General features: G+C 51.3%; 1 long non-coding RNA gene across 1 annotated transcript; it reads right to left on the reverse strand.

Annotated features, from left to right (window-relative positions):
- Nucleotides 1-4074: 4074 nt before the first annotated feature.
- On the reverse strand, nucleotides 4075-19135 carry LOC145533446 (uncharacterized). The gene is made up of 6 exons (XR_014074065.1): nucleotides 18980-19135; nucleotides 15391-15482; nucleotides 15055-15175; nucleotides 8996-9137; nucleotides 7093-7321; nucleotides 4075-5654 (listed from the first exon to the last, which is right to left on the reverse strand). It is a non-coding gene; the product is annotated as an uncharacterized LOC145533446 (long non-coding RNA).
- Between the last annotated feature and the right edge of the window lie 1670 nt (nucleotides 19136-20805).

Below are 20805 nucleotides of genomic sequence, written 5' to 3' on the forward strand. Positions count from 1 at the left end.
CCCAGCTGACCATGACCTAGAATGAAATGGTTCAATTCAGTTCAGTTCAGTCGCTCAGTCGTGTCCGACTCTTTGCGACCCCATGAACTGCAGCACGCCAGGCCTCCCTGTCCATCACCAACTCCCGGAGTTTAACCAAATTCATGTCCATTGAGTCAGTGATGCCATCACACCATCTCATCCTCTGTCGTCCCCTTGTCCTGCCTTCAATCTTTCCCAACATCAGGGTCTTTTCAAATGAGTCAGCTCTTCACATCAAGTGGCTAAAATGTTGGAGTTTCAGCTTCAACATCAGTCCTTCCAATGAACACCCAGGACCGATTTCCTTTAGGATGGACTGGTTGGATCTCCTTGCAGTCCAAGGGACTCTCAAGAGTCTTCTCTAACACCACAGTTCAAAAGCATCAATTCTTTGGCGCTCAGCTTTCTTTATAGTCCAACTCTCACATCTATACATGACCACTGGAAAAACCATAGCCTTGACTAGACGGACCTTTGTTGACAAAGTAATGTCTCTGCTTTTTAATGCTGTCTAGGTTGGTCATAACTTTCCTTCCAAGGAGTAAGCGTCTTTTAATTACGTGGCTGCACTCACCATCTGTAGTGATTTTGGAGCCCAGAAAATTAAAGTCAGCCACTGTTTCCACTGTTTCCCCATCTACTTGCCATGAAGTGATGGGACTGGATGCCATGACCTTAGTTTTGATTCAGAAAACTAAGAATGAAAGGGTGGAAAGGTAGAAGCTGTGATCACACTTTATACTTGATTGTTGTTTGCCTGTGCACAACGTGCGTGTGCAAATGATGCATGGAAAGACAGGTTGAGAAAGTGCGACTCTTCTCGAAATTCATCGTGTCCCAATTATTTTTTAATCTGTTGAACTTCCTGTTAAGCTCCACTCCTGGATGTGGTGACAGAGAGACCCAGACCAGGAGAATCCCTCGGGAAGATTTTAATGTTTAGCGTTTTTTAATTTTTTATTTTATATTGGAGTATAGTTGATTTACAATGTTCTGTTAGTTTCAAGTATACAGCAAAGTGATTCAGTTATACACAGACGTATATCCGTTCTTCTTCAGATTCCTGTATAGGTTGTTACAGAATATTGATACTGTGTTATCCAGTAGGTCTTGTTGATTATTTTATATATAGTAGTGTGTATCTGTTAATCCCAAACTCCTAATATATCCCTCCCTTGCTTAATGTTCAACATTCTAACTACAATCCTATTTCATACAGCTTTGCCGGTATAATTCTCAATGTGATCCATATGCTTTTTCCTTCTGTTAAAAGAAAATAGGAGCTCGGTGAGAATGTTAGTCCAGTAGGTGCTCGCTGCCACCCTCCACCCGCCTGCACTCAGCACTAGACGTGCTCTGTAGAAAGGAGAGAGGCTGCATTCAATATAAATGCAAAACACTCCAGACACTCAGGATTATCTGTGCTTTGCATGAATCACGACAGCAGCTTGCAAGTGGGCAGGACTTGGCGGAGCGGCCCCGTCACAAATCCACCAACACGCTCCTCGGAAGTGCCTGTGAAATCTGCCTTCAGTCGCTAATTTCACACTCCAGGGACAGAGCTGCGAGCAGCTCCGGGCACAGAATTCCCGTTTTTCAGAACAGCTTCCTTACCCTCAGACCCTCTTTTATGGTTTTTTTTTTTCCCTGTCACCTTTTAAAAATCAAGGTTCTTGGTTCCTCTAAGTATCAGGTTTGCTTTTCTTAATCATCTCTTTAATTTCATGACTTTACAAATCTCAGAGATGTTATTTTGTCTTTAGATATTTTACAAAGCTCTCACTGGCTGGGTTGCATTTTTGAAAAATCAAAATGAATTGCTTGCATATTCTGCATTCATTATGCCCTCTCCTGCAGCTTTCTAAATAATGTAGGCACTGTAGATACTTCTGTGATGAGCAGGGATGCATTTGAAATGTGCTGTTGAGATATGACTTTCATCTCCCTTCAGATCATAAAATGAGTTTTTTTCTCTGGGTTTCCAAAGACCTGAGAAGCACTCTTCTCATCTAGAATGAGTTGCAAGACATGAGGAGGGTCCTTTAAGACAGCCGGGGTAGGGTGGGGGAGGTGCGGCCAGGTGGAGTCTGAGCTGATGAGATTGATGGAGAGGAAGTCATCACCAAAGAGGGGAATTTGTAAGACTCTTGTGACCAGATTTATAAACCCCAGGCAGAATTGTATTGGTGATCAGTTCAGTTCAGTTCAGTCACTCAGTTGTCTCTCTTTGCGACTCCATGGACTGCAGCACGCCAGGCTTCCCTGTCCATCACCAACTCCCAGAGCCTACTCAAACTCATGTCCATCACATTGGTGATGCCATTCAACCATCTCATCCTCTGTCGTCCCTTCTCCTCCTGCCTTCAATCTTTCCCAGCATCCAGGTATTTTCCAATGAGTCGGTTCTTCACATGAGGTGGCCAAAGTATTGGAGTTTCAGCTTCAACATCAGTCCTTCCAATGAATATTCAGGACTGATTTCCTTTAGGATGGACCGGTTGGATCTCCTTGCAGTCCAAGGGACTCTCAAGAGTCTCCTCCAACACCACAGTTCAAAGGTATCAATTCTTCGGCGCTCAGCCTTCTTTTTAGTCCAACTCTCACAACCATACATGACTACTGGAAAAACCATAGCCTTGACTAGACAGACTTTTGTTGGTAAAGTAATGTTTCTGCTTTTCAATATGCTGTCTAGGTTGATCATAGCTTTTCTTGCAAGGAGTAAGCATCTTTTAATTTTAAGGCTGCAGTCACCATCTGCAGTGATTTTGGAGCCCCCCAAAATAAACTCTGTCACTGTTTCCATTGTTTCTCCATCTATTTGTCATGAAGTGATAGGACCAGATGCCATGATCTTAGTTTTCTGAATGTTGAGTTTTAAGCCAGCATTTTCACTCTCCTTCTTCACTTTCATCAAGAGGCTGTTTAGTTCTTCTTCACTTTCTGCCATAAGGGTGGTGTCATCTGCATATCTGAGGTTATTTATATTTCTCCCAGCAATCTTGATTCCAGCTTGTGCTTCATCCAGCCTGGCATTTCGCATGATGTACTCTGCATATAAGTTAAATAGGCAGGGTGACATTATACAGCCTTGACGTACTCCTTTCCCTATTTGGAACCAGTCTGTTGTTTCATGTCAAGTTCTAACTGTTGCTTCATGACCTGCATACAGATTTCTCAGGAGGCAGGTCAGGTGGTCTGGTATTCCCATCTCTTTCAGAATTTTCCACAGTTTATTGTGATCCACACAGTTAAAGGCTTTGGCATAATGGATAAAGTAAAAGTAGGTGTTTTTCTGCAACTCTTTTGCTTTTTCAATGATCCAGCAGATGTTGGCAATTTGATCTCTGGTTCCTCTGCCTTTTCTATAACCAGCTTGAACATCTGGAAGTTCATGGTTCATTGAAGCCTGCTGAAGCCTGGCTTGGAGAATTTTGAGCATTACTTTGCTAGCTTGTGAGATGAGTGCAATTGTGCGGTAGTTTGAGCATTCTTTGGCATTGCCTTTCTTTGGGATTGGAATGAAAACTGACTTTTTCCAGTCCTGTGGCCACTGCTGAGTTTTCCAGATTTGCTGGCATATTGAGTGCAGCACTTTCACAGCATCATCTTTTAGGATTTGAAATAGCTCATATGGAATTCCATCACCTCCACTAGCTTTGTTCGTGTTGATGCTTCCTAAGGTCCACTTGACTTCACATTCCAGGATGTCTGGCTCTAGGTGAGTGATCACACCATCATGGTTATCTGGGTCATGAAGATCTTTTTTGTACAATTCTTCTGTGTATTCTTGCCACCTCTTCTTAATATCTTCTGCTTATGTTAGGTCCATACCATTTCTGTCCTTTATTGTGCCCATCTTTACATGAAATGTTCCCTTGGTATCTCTAATTTTCTTGAAAAGATCTCTAGTCTTTCCCATTCTATTGTTTTCCTCTATTTCTTTGCATCGATCACTGAGGAAGGCTTTCTTATCTCTCCTTGCTATTCTTTGGAACTCTGCATTCAAATGGGTATATCTTTCCTTTTCGCTTTTGCCTTTAGCTTCTCTTCTTTTCTCAACTATTTGTAAGGCCTCGTCAGACAACTGTTTTGCCTTTCTGCATTTCTTTTTCTTGGGGGTGGTCTTGTTCACTGCCTCCTGTACAATGTCACGAACCTCCGTCCATAGTTCTTCAGGCACTCTGTCTATCAGATGTAATCCCTTGAATCTATTTGTTACTTTCACCGTATAATCATAAGAGATTTGATTTAGGTGATATCTGGATGGTCTAGTGGTTTTCCCTACTTTCGTCAATTTAAGTCTGAATTTGGCAATAAGGAGTTCATGGCCTGAGCCACAATCAGCTCACAGTCTTGTTTTTGCTGACTGTATAGAACTTCTCCATCTTTGACTGCCAAGAATATAATCAATCTGATTTTGGTGTTGACCACCTGTTGATGTCCATGTGTAGAGTCTTCTCTTGTGTTATTGGAAGAGAGAGTTTGCTATGACCAGTGCATTCTCTTGGTAAAACTCTGTTAGCTTTTGACCTGCTTCGTTTTGTACTCCAAAGCCAAATTTGCCTGTTACTCCAGGTATTTCTTGACTTCCTACTTTTGCATTCTAGTCCCTATAATGAAAAGGACATCTTTTTTGGGTGTTAGTTCTAGAAGGTGTTATAGGTCTTCATAGAACCATTCAACTTCAGCTTCTTCAGCATTACTGGTTGGGGCATAGACTGGATTACTGTGATATTGAACGGTTTGCCTTGGCAATGAATGGAGATCATTCTGTCATTTTTGAGATTGCATCCAAGTGCTGCATGTCAGACTCTTTTGTTGACTATGATGGCTACTCCATTTCTTCTAAGGGATTCTTGCCACAGTAGTAGATATAATGGTCATCTGAGTTAAATTCACCCATTCCAGTCCATTTTAGTTCACTGATTCCTAAAGTGTTGATGTTCATTCTTGCCATCTCCTGTTTGACCACTTCCAATTGGCCTTGATTCATGGACCTAACATTCCAGGTTCCTATGCAATATTGCTCTTTACAGCATCGGACTTTACTTCCATGGGCTTTGTTGTTCTGTGGCATGTGGAATCTCCCCAGACCAGGGATTGAACCTGTGTCCTCTGCATTGACAAGCAGATTCTCAACCACTGAATCACCAAGGAAATCCACAGGTCCATGTCTTGCTGTTTTCCTCTATGTTGTCTGGACACACAGGCAAGCCCTTCTTAGCTTGAGGCCCAGTTTTATATCCTGACAGTAACGGGCGCTGATTTCTTTTTCCAGGTAGCTCTTATTAGCCTGGTTTGGGTCACGTAACCATCAGTGACTGACTTCACCAAGGAGAGGAGGGAGTCAAATGCACTGATTGGCCAGGCCCAGATCCTGACTAGGCCCAGATCTATGACTAGTTCTGGTCTTAGAACTAGAAGCTAGTGCATGTAATTCTTTCATGTGGAGCAAACAGAGGACGGAGGAGAAACAGGTTCCCCAAAAAGAAACTCAGGCTGGACTTCCAGGAGAGGAAGGCACAGATGCTGGGCAGACAAAAACAAGTACGGTCCCTTTGTGAGTGAAACAGGCCGGCAGGAAACTCACACAGAGCATTGAACACACGGTGAGAGATAAGAGGACGCACCTGGAGACGAGGAAAGACTGCATTTATGAGAAAATCAGCAGGACTACAGGCATTTTGTTATTGTTGCTGGGTTGAGAAAAGAACTGTAATGATGTGTAACGCATTAGGGCTTATTAATGGAGGAAAATGTACAAAGTAATGTGTGTTAAAGTATGACATGTTATACAAACAAAAGGCAGTGTGGAAATTACTGCTGAAGACTAAAGCCAGTAAATCCTTACTTCCCTCAGGATCCCCAGTTTCTATGGAGAGATTAAGTTTTATTTACCTGTTTTTAAATATTAAACTGGCAGTTTGGGGCCCTCATTCCTTGGCCAAGAGAAAGACTGTATATTTTTGTTTAATGAGGATCACTGGCTCCACTCCGTCTAATGTTCTGTCTAAATCTTCAATCTGATCTGGAGCTTGGCTGATAAACCTTGATGTGTCTGCTCTTAGCCTCTGTTAAACAAAGAATAATACCACAGCAGCTACTGACTAAAGAGGCTGAGCTTCAGTAGTGGTGGAAAGACAAGAGAGAAAATTAGGGTGACCTTGAGGAAAAGCATTCCTCATGTGAGCATCTCAGCCCTAGTGAAATGATGACCTCCATGAGGGGGTCAGCCTCTTGTGTGATGCCAGAATTCCTCAGTCTGAGCACTACTGACATCTTGAGCCAGGTAATCTTTGTTGCGGGGTCATCTTGGGCATTGTGGGAGGTTTACCAGCCTCCCTGGACTCTACCCATAGATGCTGTAGCACTCTACACCAGCCATTACAACCAAAACAGTCTGCAGGCATTGAGGGGGGCGGTGGCGAGCAAAAATGCCCCCAGTAGGAAACCCCTATGTTACACCAATGCCAAGGTGAGTGCCAAGTGAATGCCCTAATAACCTTTGTTAACCACAGAAGTAAAATTCAGTCTGAACACCTTCGAGGGTTTTAGACCACCGCTTTTTTAAAATCCTCGCTCACATCCCTTCAGTACCTCCCCATCACGTCTAGAATGAGCTCCTTTACTCTGGCTATTAATCTCCACCTGGGTCATCCACTCCAGCCACCCAATGACTTCTGGTGCAGAAAAAGGTGACCAAGCCATCCTGGTTTGCTTGGGACTTTCTGGCTTTAGAACCAAAAGTCTTAAAACCTGAGAACCCACTCAATCCCAGGCACACCAGGACCATCAGTCTTCAGAAGACTAGCTGATGAACTGATTAGAGAGAAAGCAAGGAGGCAGGGGACTGACCTAGCTGTCACTCGTGGGTGAGTGAGGGCTGACTGCTGAGGACACCTGGGGGGACCCAGCCCACCTGCCTTCAAAGCCCAGCTCGAAGCAGGAAGTAGAGTCAAGGCTTTTCACTCCCCTTTTCCTGGGAGACTGCTCCCAGACCGGCTTGTACAGGGAGGGAAGATGGCTCCTTGTGGTTGGGAAGCCTTTAGAAAGCATCCCAGGCTTTACCTGCAGCAGATTTACTCAAGAGAGGCATGGTTCTTTCTCCCCACCACAATTAGAGCTTCCACTGCACGCATTCCATCCACCAGGGCCTGGGAGCTTGGATCTGTCAGGACTCCAGGACTCACTGCTTCTAACTCGGCTGGCAGGCTTATGGAGGCCACGTGGGTCTCTGAAATGCGCCCCCTCGTTGTCCCAGGGCCAGCTTTTCTGGGTGTAGTAAACCTTAAAGATTCTGACATTTGGAAAGAAAGAAAATAGGGGTGGGGAGTTGGGGAGATGAAATAAATTCTCCTACGACCTTCTTGATTTCCAAACCTTTCAAGTCTCACTCAGAGCATCTCAACTGTGGGTGCCATTGGCATTTTGTGCGGGGCAGTTTTCATTGTATGGAACTGTCAGAGATACTACAGAACATTTAGTGTCCTTGGCTTATGCCCAATAGATGTCAAGAGATCACCCCTTTCCCCCACCATTGTGACAATCCAAACACCCTCCCTTATTTCCATTCACTTAGGTTTACATGCAAATCTGACACTCAAAATGCCTTTGGAACTCAGTGTGGGGGTGGAGATGGGGACGAGGTGGGGGACCAGTGCGGGCGGCATTACTGCCTGGGGGAGGCTCTTTACACGGTGCCAAGCTGTTCAGTTCTTAGCACTGAAGCCTGTCAGAGAATCCCATTAAATCCTCACTGTTTCTGCAAAGAGAAGGGGATGCTATTTACTGAGCAGTCAGCATCCCCAAATTTGACAGTTGTTAACAAAATGGGGGCCAAGGAAAGAAGGATTCATGGTTTTGAGCCAGCAAGCAGCTGCCAGTCACAGTGCCCAGTGTGGGCAATGCAAGGAATCAAGGTCCTGGGCTCAGGGAGCTTATGGTCCGGTCAGCAGAGAAATCACCCAAGGCAGCAACAGCTGTGAGAGAGCTCCCTGCAACAAGGTGGTGTTTGAAATGGGCAGGTAGCGAGCTACTACTGTGGGTCCTTACCTCTACTGAGTGTATCTTGGACAGTAATTTAAAATTGGGAAAAAAAATGGAATGGAATAAAATGGAGTAGAATATTATCATACAGTAAATGTGTTTCTATTTTGGCTTAGATATGTAAACTTGAGCATATATTGGCTTGTGATACAAAGTAAGGGACTTCCCTGGTAGTCTAGCGCCCAAGACTCTGCGCTCCCAATGCAGGGGGTCTGGGTTCGATCCCCGGTCAGGGAACTAGATCCTGCATGCCACACTAAAGATCCCACATGCCACAACTAAGACCCAGGGGATAAGTAAATAAATAAATGTTTTAAAATATATTTTGTACTGTGGATCATGGACGAAAAAACCTTAGGAACACAGAGTAAGAAGCTACAATATAAGGGGCTGCTTTTGCAATAACTGATCTTAAAACAGGTACTAAACATGTTATGGTTATATGTTATACATTAAAACATGTTATATGCTGGAAACTCAGCATCAGAGTTTGGAATAATTTGTGGGCGTAGAGTCACCGTATATGGTCCATCAGTTTAGAGGATGCCCCAACAAGCCTGAGAGAACGCAGGACAGGATGGCTCTTCTGGTCCCAAAGATAGGAAAAGGAACCTAAGCAAGGCTGAGACACTCCCCAGAGGTCACCCAGGTGACAGCCAGAGCCTCAGACCTGCAGCCCCAGACTCTGACCCGGGAAGGTCCCACCCCACCAGCTGCTACCCAGGACGAAGCTTCAACTACATCCGCCAGGGTCCCCGCTGCCTGCCACACACATACCTCACCACACCGTCTCCAGGCGCCTCTTCAATTAAAGCCATGGGCAGGTGGAGAGGACTGAGCTAGGCTTTAAGAAAGAGACTCCCCCGCCAAGACTTTATGGGCACAAACTCCCCCATAGCCCCCTCCTAAGTGAAAAGCTTCCTACTGTGACTGTGACATTTTTCTTCAACACCACCGACTGCTCGCTCCTAAGGATGCCACCTGGTATGAGCCCAGGATGTGACGAGCTTGCAAATCTTCCAAGTTTTTATTCCAACACAGCCCATGGCCCATCATCACTCCTCAGACTAAAAGAGCCAACAAAAAAATAAAGAAATGTCAGGATTTTTACCAGAAGAGAAAAGCCACATGAAATGGGGTGGGTTGAACACTGTCCCAGCTGGGGGTGGTGAGCAACGCCCATCCCCATTTCTGCTCCATCCCCCTGGTGTGTGTGGAGGGGTCCTGTCCATGGGCCACCTGCCCTCTCAGCATCCCTACAAGGGATGCAGGGCTGTGGTTGCAGTTTGGGGTGTCCACGCGCAGTGGGTTCTTAGGGCTGAGCTGAATCTCGGGCGCAGATAGCTTCCCCCTTGCAGGATGGGCTAAGGCTCTGTGACGCCCCCTGTCCTGTGACCCGTGTCCCACCCAGGACATGTGCCCATGAGGCAGTACAACCAGCCTCGGTCTAGTGAGCAGGTTGGATGGGTGACCTTGGGGGTCTCCCCCTGCACACGGCAATCACTCCACAGGCACCGTGGAGCACAGACTCAGTGCCGGGCACAGTTCCAGGCCCTGGGGAGGCAGCCATGACCTTGCCCTCAAGACAGGAGACAGACAGTGAGCAAGAAATCAAAGCAACACTGCAGACAATTCCAGAGAATAAGACGCGTACTGGGAAGGACTTTAACCAGGCCGAAGTGATGGAGCGGCGGGCGGGGGTGGACCTGAATAGGGACTCAGGGAAGGAGGAGGGGACACCAGACATGAGTCCTGAAGGAGAAGAAGGAGCAGATTGTGGGAGGGGTCAGGGACGGGGCCCAGCAGGGACAGTCACGGCCCACCCGCCATCCCAGCGGGCCCTGCAGGACCCGTGGGGACCCGGCCTCGACCTGCCCCTACACAAAGTCCCTGAACTTGCAGCCTGGGGCTCTTTGGGGTGGGGGGTGGGCAGGAGGCACACAGAATGGTAGTGTGGACCCCGGCACCAGGCAGTCTGGGTTCAAATCTCGGCCCCATCACTTACTGACGAACTTGATCACGACTCTGCGCCTGTTTCCCAGTTTAGAAACAGAACAGGACTGGTGTGAGGAGCAAACGAATAAGTCCTCACGTGGCACTGAGCCCAGGGCGGCACACGGTGGGGCTTGAGCAGCTGGACAGCCAACAAGCAGACGTCCTTGGAGGTCAGGGCAGGACCTCCTTTTAAACCAGACCACATTCAGATCAGACCTCTGGGGCAGCTTTAACGAGAAAATTGCGCCTTTTCAGAATGGCCAGGACAATTAGTGCCCAGACTCCCAAAACTCTGCATTCTGTCTTGAAATCAAATGATCCTCTAGAAAACCTGGGTTTGCCCTCAGACCGGGGAGAGCAAAGGCCGGGCTTGTCTCCACTGGGGACGTGGGTGGGGGATCTGGAAAGGGGCCAGTGAACCAGAGACTCTAAAGATAGGAAGGACCTTGGGGCTGTGGTAGTGGTTACAAGTCAGGGCTCTGGGGCCAGACCTGGGTTCAAACACCAACCCCACCATTTACCAGTTGTGTGACCTTGAGCAAGCTTCTTTCCCTGTCTAAGCCTGTTTCCTCATCTGTAGAATGAAGATAATCACAGAGTGGTAAGGCACAAATTTCCTAAATGCACACATCCATCTATATATTCGAGCTTCCCCCTTGACTCAGCGGGTAAAGAATCCGCCTGCAATATAGGAGACACAGCTTCGATCCCTGGATTGATTGGGAAGATCCCCTGGAGAAGGAAATGGCAATCCACGCCAGCATTCTTGCCTAGAGAATCCCATGGGCGGAGGAGCCTGGTGGGGTACAGTCCATGGGGTCCCAAAGAGTCAGACACGACTGAACGACTAAGCACGCAGGTAAGCAGCATCATGGGGATGTGATTTGCCATCATTCATCCTATTGTCGTCACCCAGGGTGAGGGCAGTCTGAAATCCTCAACGCTGGTGGTTTGCAGACAGGCCCTCGGAGGTGGAGGGACCAGACTAAGTACATTAATCCCAGGGGCCCAGAGAGAAGCCACTATGCCCCATAGCCCCGTCCACCGCCCACAACCGGGATGGACGCATAGTTCCATGTTCTGGTTGCACAGCACTGGCTCAGGGCTCAGCCCTCTGCTGCTGTGACCAGAGCCTCCCAACCCCATAGACTCCAGAGATTGCCAACAGCCAAGCTTCTTGCTTTGTTAATGTCTCCTTCACTGTGATGGGGAAAAAAAAAATAATGTTCTCTTGTCTTGCTGGAGTCCTCATCCCCAGCCTCCCAGTGCAAGGTCCTCTGCAAACCCGGAAATGGGTTCCTTCCCTCAGAAATCAACCTCTTGCGCTAGGATCTTCACGTCCCTGCTGCACAGAAACCCAGCTGAGCAGGGAGGCAGCCAGCTGAGTGCTGTTTTGGGTCCCATCCACAAACTCCGGGAGATGTAGAAAAGCCCCGCAAATGGCACAAGGATTCCACAACAGCAGTGAAATAGCCTGTGATTAAACCGAGATGCCAAAATCAATATGCAAAGAGTGTGATTAAAAGACAAGCATGGTTGGCACCAGAGCCTCGCTTTTAATTGAGCCTGTGCCTACGTTTTTACATGCGACAAGGAAATTAATGACAGCGTGATAAACCTTCAAGAAAAATTAATTACTCCTGCTGCGTGCCCCTCCTCTGTGCTCTTGGTTTAACCTGCACGTTCCCTTCCCGGCCACCCCTCGAAGGGCCCTGGGGTTGCTGATTACATTACTATACCCGAGGCTGCAGCATTCAAACAGCCCCAGCTCCTCCGGAGGCTCTGAGTGAGTTTGCTTTCTGGCACCCTCTGCACAGATGCAGCCCCAGGAAGAAAGAGCCAACGGGTGTTTACCGCAGAAGGAGCAGAAGGAAACAGAGGATGGGGATCTGCCCAGAGTTGGAACAGGGCTGGTGCTTTGTGTGGTCCGCCACGAGGCCTCCCCTGGGGCTAGACTGTTTTCCCAGAGGACTAGGGAGTGGGGAAGGGAGAAGGGGTGAAGGTGGGGTGTCAGTAGAGGCAGAGCTAAGCGGGGCGTGCTGGCCTTGGTGAGCCTGCCTGAAGCGATGTGTGGATAGGGGGTGGGATGTCACCAGGGGCTTCCAGAGTCATTGGGTTCAGGGCAGAGGCTCCAAGAAAAGAGATGATGGGAATACAGCGGGAAAGGAGGGGATAAAAATTCATCGGCATCCCCCCACCCCCACTCCCAGGCAGTGCGGGGGGCACTTTCTGTGGGAGAAGGACACCGGCTCTGTGAGCGGGTCTAGGCCGTCACGGCTGGACAGACACTGAGAACCAAGAGTGGGGGACATGGGGCGTGGGGAGAGGACGTGAGCACGCGGCAGGCTGTGAGCATTCTCTGCAGCGACCAAAGGGAGACCAAGTGACTGAGCCCAGCGGGTTCCTGCGCGCTGGCCCTGAAGGAGGAAACAGAGCAGGCTCCACCTTGAAAGCAGAGCTCCGTCTTGGGCCGGACTGTGGACTTTGCACTATATGCCCAGTATCTATGGCAACAACATACAACTGGAAAACCAGACCTCCCAGATGGAAGAGCCCCAGGGCTCGTACCTAGACTCCCCGTCGCCTAAAAGAATACCCTGTCTGTGTAACCGAATAGAATCATAAATTCTATTATGCTTATTGGGGTATGACCACAGGCCTATTGATAACTGTCCACTCTTAACTACCTAGGTTTAAGGCATATGAATCACGGGTTAACTTTGTGTCTTTCTTTTCCTTCCTTCAGACTAGCTTCAGGGAATTTGGGGAGGTGGGTTTGGGCATGTACACTTGGGGTATATAAGGTTTTCACAAAAACTGGTTGGGGTCCTTGGCTAAGAGGAGACTCTGCCTTGGGCCTGCTGGTGTAATAAACTGCATTCCACTATCTGCATTGTCCTTCTGAGTGAGTTCGTTTCCCGGAACCCGTGGCTACAACAGCTCCCCTCCCAGAGGTCAATGTGGACCGCGGGTCTGGGGAAGCAGAAGGCATCGGGACTGTCTCTGGGTGGTCACCTAGGGCTTGCTTTCTCTGACATCTGCAGGCCCGTGGGGTCGCCCTGGGACCCCATGTCTCAGCCCCTAGGACGGGGCACCTGCCTCCCCCTCTCTCCATCTTTTGGGACTCGTCTGAGCACCGACATCTCCCTCCAGCCTTTGAGCCCTTGATGCCCACAATCTGCCCCTGTTGTCCGACCGCCCTCTGCCGTGTCCTGCACACCCGACCCCCCTTTGTTCCCGTGCGCAGCCTCAGATGGGCGCCTCTCTGGATGGGGAGGGCCCGGGACACCGCCTGTGGAAACGGCGCTTGAATCATTCCCGTCACACCTGATACCTAGGCTCCTGGAGACACAGGAGAAGACGCCGAGGCCTCCTCCCGCTCAGAACCATCTTCCATCAGGGGAGGAGGCACCGGCCGATCCCAGCAGCGGCCAGTTTCCAGAGCATCTCCCCCCGCAGACGAGCACCCTGCCCTCAGAGGCACCCGGGCGCCTGGAAGCAGCAGATAATAGACCCCCCTGAACTTGCAGAGTCTTGCCCAGATTTCAGTCTGAAGGAGTAATTTGCAAGAAGTAATTTGCTGGATTGAGCAGCCGCCAGGAATCGGGGCTGACTGGCATTCTCTCTTGGCCGCTGTTCGGACTCCGGAGTCAGGGCTGGGGCCGGGGGCTCCCCCTTGGCCTGGCGGGGGGCCCTCACAGTCTGCGGGGAGCGACAGAGAGCACGGGCCGACTTAACGGACGTGTTTGCAGCCCTGTAGGAGGCCGCAGCTTAGCGTGTCCCCTCCTGATTAAAGCACAGGGGTCAGTTGTCCACAACAGAGCCGACAAAAGAGGATCGCTTTGGTCCCAGGGAGCTTAGGGAGCTCCTCAGATGCAAAAACCTGGCTCCTGCCCCTGGCACTCTTAAAGTGACCCTTTCAGGAGGGGGAGACAGTCCCACGGGGCCCACATCCAGCCTCTGGGGAGGGGGCAGAAGGACAATGTCCTGAACCTGACCCTGCCCTGGCCTGGGCTGCATGGAGGCAGAGCTACAGAGGCAAATGCCCACAGGCCTGGGGGTCCGGGGACTCCCGCAGAGGCTGGGGGGTAGCAGAGCCCACAGGATGACCTCTCTCCAGCACGGAGGTCGTGAGGAAACACAGGCCCAACCTCACCTGGCCTTCCAGCCACCAGAGGTCACTTTAGGAATTCCCAGTGGCAGGCACCAGGTTTTGGCATCTGAGAAGCTCCGATAAGCTCCCTGGGACCAAAGCAATCCTCTTTTGCCCGGGGAAAGCAGAGGTCGTGTCCACTCCAGGACTGTGGGCTGCATCAGGACAGGGCCTGGCCCGGCGTCCCTTAACCCTGGGCCCCACCCCTGCCTTGCAGAGAACCTCCCCTCAGCCCCCAGGGGGATGGAGCAGATGCCCCTCTGAGCAGCATCAGCTCACAGGGCAGTGTCCCCTGAACACAACTCAGTCTCGGGGGGAAAAGCCCTCATGTCACACCACCCAGCCCAGCGCCAACACGCCCTGACGCTCACGACTTTCCAGAATGATTTTCCCTCACTGAGTCAGAGGTCACACCGAGGACCAAAACCAGCCAGGAAGGTGGCTAGTTCATCCCTCCTACGTTTTGAGGAAAGTGTGAATCTACTGTCAACATGCGAAAACCTTGAGATTTCCCTGAGAATCTGATCCTCTTAAGGTCTCAGGAGAGGGGCCACCCGGGCCCAGACCCTCCCCTGGCAGCACGTGGTGGCCCCAAGTCCAGGGCCCCCTGGACAGGCTCGTGCTCCACAGTTTGCCCCAGTCCCCACCCCTCCCTCTCGCCCCCACATGGAGACCCAGGACCTGCCCCCCAGACCCCTGTGCTGCTCTGTCCACGGGCCCCTTGCTGGCTCTGTGTCCTGGCCATCCCCTCCCTCCCTGGGTGTCCCCCTTCCACAGGGAACCTGTAACAGCACCCACCCTGCAGGGCTGGGATTGGCTGAGTCAATATTCATGACCTGTTTGGAACGTGTCTGGCAAGTGGGATCCCTCCGGAAGTGCTGGCTGCTGGCTGAGTGGGCCAAGCCCTCGTCACTCCTGTGTTACCTGCCAGGCCCGTGGACATCCGGTTGAGGTCTGCTGTGGACAGAGGGACCACAGGTGGCCTTCTCTCTCCAGCTTTCTCCATCACCACCACCTTCTCCCCAGCACCCCCCCACCCTGTCCCACACCCAGAGGGTGAGGACACAGACCTCGAGTCCCGCCACATGGGTCCCGGGTTCTCCACCACCCTGATCCCCGCCTGTACTGCCGGCCTCTTTGGACTTGGTGGGACTTTCTCCCACATCTCTTACCTGGGTGTTAATCCCCCCACCAGCGATTTCAGGACCACATGGGAGATCTGATCAGATTTGCAACAGTGATCTTTCTTCTGACAGCCCACATTCTATCAGTGAGACACCCCAGAAGCCACCAGATGTAATATTAATACACCACGGTATGTACTTCGAAAGCAATCAACAACCATAATCCAATTACTACCGGCTGTATTTTTAATGCTATTTTGCCTTCAAACCCTCATCTTAACTGTGCAGCAGACTCACATCCCTTCACACACACACACACACACACACGCCAATTCTGTGCCCCGCTGCCTCACTTAACAGTGGGAGCTCTGACTAGTGAACAGCTGATCTGCATGAATTAACGCGAGAGCTCCTGTAAGTCTGGAGCTTTTAAAGTTGCAAACAGGTAGCTGGGTTGCCATGGAGAGCCGTGGTCCGATACCAGGGCTCACCCTCTGGACTCGTGGTCTCCTCTGATCAGCGGGGTCACACGGGCTCTACAAGGAGGCAGAGGTAAGGCCTGGCATCTTAATGACCTGACTTGCTGTGTCTGAGTGGCCAGTGTGTGGGGGTGAGAGAGGGCATGTATGTACGAGTGTGCATGCATGTGTGTAAGTCTGCACACATGTGCGTCCAGGCCCCACACAAATGGAATGAAAACTGAATGGCCCCGAGGATCTGCTGGACCCCTGTCCTGTTCTAACAGAGACCGAGAGCCCAGAGGGGTCCCTGCGTGGACGGCTCGTGTTTCTGAGTCAGGGCAGCTGCTGACGCACTGCCGAGGAAGCTGCCCCTCCCCTGTTAAGACCTTCTCCTTCCCGTCTCTCTCATGCACCCATCCCCCTGTCTCCCCCCTTCCCCTCTGTCCACCCGCCTCCCCTCCCGCTGCCCCCTCTCATTTAGTCCTACAGGCCCCCTCCCCCCGCCCCATTATGGATGATCAGATGAGAACTGCATCCTTGCTGCCTGCCTTATAAAACCCTTGACACTGGTTTGTACCCACTTTTTTTGTCTTGTAACCACCTCAATTCAGGGAAAATATTCACATACATACATATACATATGTCATACCCTCAGAATGCAAACAGAGCAGAAGCAAGGCCTCCACCCTATGGGTCAGTTTTGGTTTCCCCAGCAGCCGACCCGGAGACAAGGCTTCAAGTCCAAGAATTTTATCTGGGGGGGGCGTGTGCCACAACAATACCAGTCAGGGGTGCGGGGCAGGGTGACTGGGAAAGAAGGAGGCGATGAGCATTCTGCCTGTTTCTCCGGGAGCAGCCGAGGGCCTGTCTGCACCCGTGGAGCCTGTCCCCCGCAGCCACAAAGACCTAGTGCAGCCAAAAATCAATAAATAAATAATATTAGCCCCGCCTGACAGCTGGAGAAACTGAGGCTCATGGTCACTGGCTTGGCAAGAAGTGGGACTAACATCCCTGTCTGTCCAATGCTGAGCTCTTTGGCTTCCCTCCCTTACGGCCAACTTCAAAGGGACAGGGCAGGGGGCCATCACCCCCTCAAAGGTCTGAGCCTCTGAGGAGCCCACCATCTGGCCACGACTCCCCCGCAGCTCCCAGGGGACCACCAGTCACACCCATAAGCCAGGCATTCCAGCCTCAAAGCACACACTACCCTCCAGGGGTGTCTCCTCATCCCGGGCCGGTTCTCTGCAGGACAATGTGTCTGCTGGGGGCAGGCCTGTCCTCCTTCCATCCCCCACGACGGTCCCTCCTCTTGTCCCTCTGGACAGATGCCATCGCTCTCTCTCCATCATTCCCACTAGGCTGACAGCGACAGCCTCCCTAACTGTGCTTCTGACACAGCCTTTTGCTTTCTGATAGGCTAATTTACAGCCAGATTTCACCTGATTCCAGCTACAAGGCCAGGTTTTCCTCCCAGTCTCAACTGGATGGTTACATAAGACAGCAGCCTCCATCTTGCCAGAAGACTTCCCCTTTGGCTAAATTTGAGCAGGAAAGTTACCATGTTGGGAAGAACTCCACTGGCAAGGAATTGAGGGTGGTCCTCAGCAAAACGACCCCAAAAGAACCAAATCCTGTCAACCACCACGTAAGTGAGCCTGGCCATGAGTCAGTCCCCAGTCAAGCCTTCAGATGAGACCCCAGTTCTGCCGACACCTTGATTGTAGCTGTAAGACCCCTGAGCAGAGGATCCAGCAAAGCAGTGCCCAGATGACTGACCCACCGAAACTATGAAATAATGAATGAGTGTTGTTTAAGCCGTTAGATTTGCCAAGGTTTGTTACTCAGCAATGGGTAACTAATACAAAGAGTGCGTGCTCAGCGGCTGAGTCCTGTCTCTTTCGGACCCCATGGACTATAGCCCACCAGGCTCCTCTGTCCGTGGGGCTTTCCAGGCAAAGAATACTAGAGTGGGTTGCCATTCCCTTCTCCAGCAGATCTTCCTGACCCAGGGATTGAACCCGCGTCTAGGCTTGCAATAACTCAATACTGAATGGCTGAAATAACTGAGCAGGAAATGCTGTGTGAGTTTAGGGAGGCATAAAGAGAGCATTCAGGTCAGTTTCCTTCCTTGCCACGGAGCAGAACCCATCACCTAACAGCAGCCCCACACCTGCACACCTGCTGTGGCCAGACATTTGCCAGGCACCATCACGATGAACCCGAGACCAGCCCTTACCCCTGCCCTCCTGGGGCTTCTGGGCCAGCTGGCGGAAGCCTCCAGAACCACCTCTCCACACACAGAGCTCCCCTGGGGGAGCGGGCGGGGGAGCGGGGGGGGGTGGCCTGACCCCCCTCGCCTGGGAGCCGCCTCTGTAAAGCGCGTGTCGCCCACCCGGGGCCGGTGGTTCCAGCCTCCAAGACACCCCGAGGCCATCTTGGCTGCTTGGAGCTCAGACCAGGTACCTGTGAGCAGACACACCTCTCGTTTTCACTTAATTGAAAAATCCACATCATCAAAGAGGCAGAGATGTGCAGCGGCCCTTTTGTTCCCTCGTCAGTGACCATTAACCTTTGAAAAGATGCTTCATGAGCCGTTTGCGGAGCCTCGTTCTCCGTGCCCGGTGTAATGAGGCCCATACACGGGCCAGACTGGGGAGAGGATGGACGTGAGAAATGCCGCGAATGCGAGGCCGGGCAGTGGGGGCCCTAGGCCACCAGCCTCCCGGGCCTGGAGCGGGCAGCCAGCAGCCTGGCTGGAGCTCGGCCTGGGACCTGGGACAGCCGAGGCTCGTTGTGTTCAAGACGCGAGGGCTGCTGAGGCTCCGGAGGAGAAACAAAAGAGCCAGGCGCTGTCACCCTCTTGTCTAAACCCTCTGCTGCTACACTGATGAGAGAAGTCAAGTCCTTCCCTTGACGCAGGCCCTTCCTGACCCCGCCCCTCCTCACGGCTCGGGTTCCCCTGACCCGGGACCCGTCGTCCTCCCTCCTCTCTGGTGAAGCTGAAACCCAGCTCCACACCCACCCCGGGGTCTTCGCATGAAAGCTCCTCCCCAGAGAGTCTCGGGGCTGCTCCCTCTCTGTCGCTTTCTCCGAGGGCCTCCCTCACTCCTCTTTTAAAATAACACCCCTACCACACCCCCCACCCTCAGTGTGCACCTCCCTGCTGTATTTCTCACCAAAGCACCAAATAGCCCTGACACACCAGCCCTTTTACTGATTGACGTCAGCCTTCGTCTCTGTATTAGGATGGACGCTCCTCCAAGAGGGACTTTTCTGTTTTGTTCACGGCTTTGTTCCCAGTGCTTAGAGCTGGTCAGACCCTCCATAGACACCTGTGGAATGAATGAGTGAGTGAGCAAGCGAGTGAATGCATGAATGAATAGAAGCATACCTGAATGACAAAGCCCAGAGACTTGGAGGAACTTGTTGATTAAAGGGGTTAAGTTCTAGAATCCACGTCCCTGTTGACTGAAGGAGAGACTGAGAAATACAATGATTGAGTCACAACCTGGTGCCCGGGGCCTGAGTGGGCAGCAGACTGGTTGTCATAGCGACGCCCTCCACGCACAGGGACAGAGACTCAGGCGGAGGAAGCAGGGACCTCTGAGCGGTGGCTGCTCCCCCAGAACCACGTGCTGCTGGTGTCATACTCCGGTGCCTGCTCTGTCTGAGTCCTCCCCCACAGTCCTCCCCAGGCAGCTCCCCCCTGCACCCTGTCATCCGGGGCTCAGCTCACATCCATCTCCTCAGAGAGCCCCCTCCCCACCCCCGCCCCGATCTAGCACAACAGCCCCAGCCCCCTGCCAATCATGCCCCGCGCTTTCTTTTCCTCGAGGCTCATCACTCTCTGGGGTTCTCTGGTTGACCGGTCTGTGTGCTGCCTTACTCTCGATCAACCCCCATTAGAACATCCACTTCATTTGGAAGGGGACCTTGCCTGCCCTGTTCACGGCTGAACCTCCCGCCCCCGCCCCATGCAGGGCCCCGCACACAGTAGGTGCTCCCTAAACATTGGTAAAATGAACAGTTAGAGGAAACCAGGTGTGCATATACTTCGGGAACTCGTAAAGGAACATTCATTTCTTACAGCGCTTACCAGTACCATCTGCTGCCCTCTCGGGTGAGTTAGATGTGGCCTGATGTGAAACAGCTATGAAGATGGCAGAGTGGCCCAATGAGCTTCCCTACACCCCCTCAGGCTTTTCTAGACTTCAATGAAAATGTTCATTTCCTCCTGAATCTCTGTTCATCAAAGCACCCAGTAAAGATGGAGTGGAGCAATTACTGGCTCTTTCTCTCTCCCCCTTTGGCACAACATGATTTTTTTACAGTTAGTTCAGTATCTGAACCCCCCCCCTCCATCCTGGGAGGACCACTGTGTCCTATTCAGGGGATTGTCCATCCCAGTGGACTAACCAGGACCCTAGTGCCCCTTCTGTGCCTGCTCCCTGCCCAGGTCACATTACACCTCAGCCTCAGCACTGCTGCCGCCCGTGGGCTGAAAAATATGATGAAATGACCCCCGAGGTTCCACCAGCTTGAATCTGCTTTACTCAACCAGTCCCTGACAGGGTTGGGGAAGAATCGGGCTAGGGACCGGCTCCTGGAGCGGACATTGGAGCTCTGGCCCTTTTCTCTCCTGGATAAGGGCCTGTCAATCCTCCTTGGAGGATTTAATTCACTCTGATTCCCACCTGTCTACCCAGACCCCAAGGAGGCCCTGCCCACCTCGAGGCCTGGTGCTCTGCTCCAGTTTCCTTCGGGTCAGTCCCTTTTGTCCTGACCTCAGAATCTGACCTGCAACCTCAGAACCCAAGTGATGCAACCACCACCTTTTACCAGGACAGGTTCTGAGTCTTCAGGCTCCTAAGAGGCCTTCCTGGCCCATCGCAGCTGTAAGAGCATCTCCAAGCAATGCAGGACCTTAAATCCCTAGGGAGCATCAAGAGCTTCAGGAGGGACCCCCACGGGAGACCACAGAGGAGACCTTCGGGACCAGGGG

This window comes from Giraffa tippelskirchi, chromosome 13, assembly GCF_054371585.1.
Source record: "Giraffa tippelskirchi isolate mGirTip1 chromosome 13, T2T-mGirTip1v1.2.pri, whole genome shotgun sequence".
NCBI lineage: Eukaryota > Metazoa > Chordata > Mammalia > Artiodactyla > Giraffidae > Giraffa > Giraffa tippelskirchi.